The 998-nt window shown below is 34.8% G+C and overlaps 1 non-coding gene across 1 annotated transcript; it reads right to left on the minus strand.

Annotated features, from left to right (window-relative positions):
- Positions 1-214: 214 nt before the first annotated feature.
- Positions 215-275, minus strand: LOC129009115 (U7 small nuclear RNA). The gene has a single exon (XR_008492655.1). It is a non-coding gene; the product is annotated as a U7 small nuclear RNA (small nuclear RNA).
- Between the last annotated feature and the right edge of the window lie 723 nt (positions 276-998).

Genomic DNA, 998 nt, shown 5'->3' on the forward strand with positions numbered 1-998 from the left:
CAACCCATTATTTTAAGCTGATGACAACTTAACACTGGTTGCATAAACAAATGAACTAACAAACATGCAATGAGAAAACGTATAAAAACTCTACATTTTAACTTCATCTGCTTGCTTTTTACCCTTTTGCTTTTTCTATTTATATATTATTATATTGTCTGTATCTTGAAAAGTTGTTGTACTTTTTATTTTTGACAGGTTCATATTTTGCGAGGGAGGCTTCCAGTAAAAACAAGAAAGCCTGCTGGACAAATTCTAAAAAAGCTGTAACACTGACAGTTTCGTCTTTTATTCTACTGAAGATATGAGTAGTTTACATACCAAAATTACAGTGTTATAATATTCTGTGCTTTTCTGTGTACTTACTATTACCAGTGAGTTTTATATCTTCAGATGCCTTCTTATTGCTCATTAACATTCTTTTCTTTCAGATTGAAGAACTCTCATTAGCATTTCTGGTAGGACAGGTCTGGTGTTGATGAACTCTGTCAGCTTTTGTTTGTCTGGGGAATTCTTTGTTTCTCCTTTATGTTTGAAGGATATTTTCACTGGATATACTATTCTAGTATTAAAGTTTTTTTCCTTCAGCACTGTAAATTTGTCATGCCACTCTCTCCTGGCCTTTAAGATTTCCACTGAAAAGTCTGCTCCCGGGCATATTAGAGCTCCATTGTATGTAATTTTCTTTTCCCCTTGCTGCTTTTAGGGTCCTTTCTTTACCCTTGACCTTTGGGAGTTTGGTTATTAAGTGTCTCAAGGTACTTTTATTTGGGCTAAATCTGCTTGGTGTTCTACAACCTTCTTGTACTTAAATATTGATATCCTTTTCTAGGTTTGGAAAACTATCCGTTATCTCTTTATATGAACTTTCTACCCAGATCTATAAGGCCAATAACTCTTAGATTTCCCCCTTTGAGGCTATTTTCTAGATCTTGCAGGCATGCTTCCTTCTTCTTAACTCTTTTTTGTCTCCTCTGGCTGTGTATTTTCAAATAGCC

This window comes from Pongo pygmaeus, chromosome 9 (genome assembly GCF_028885625.2).
Source record: "Pongo pygmaeus isolate AG05252 chromosome 9, NHGRI_mPonPyg2-v2.0_pri, whole genome shotgun sequence".
NCBI classification, from domain to species: Eukaryota; Metazoa; Chordata; class Mammalia; order Primates; family Hominidae; genus Pongo; species Pongo pygmaeus.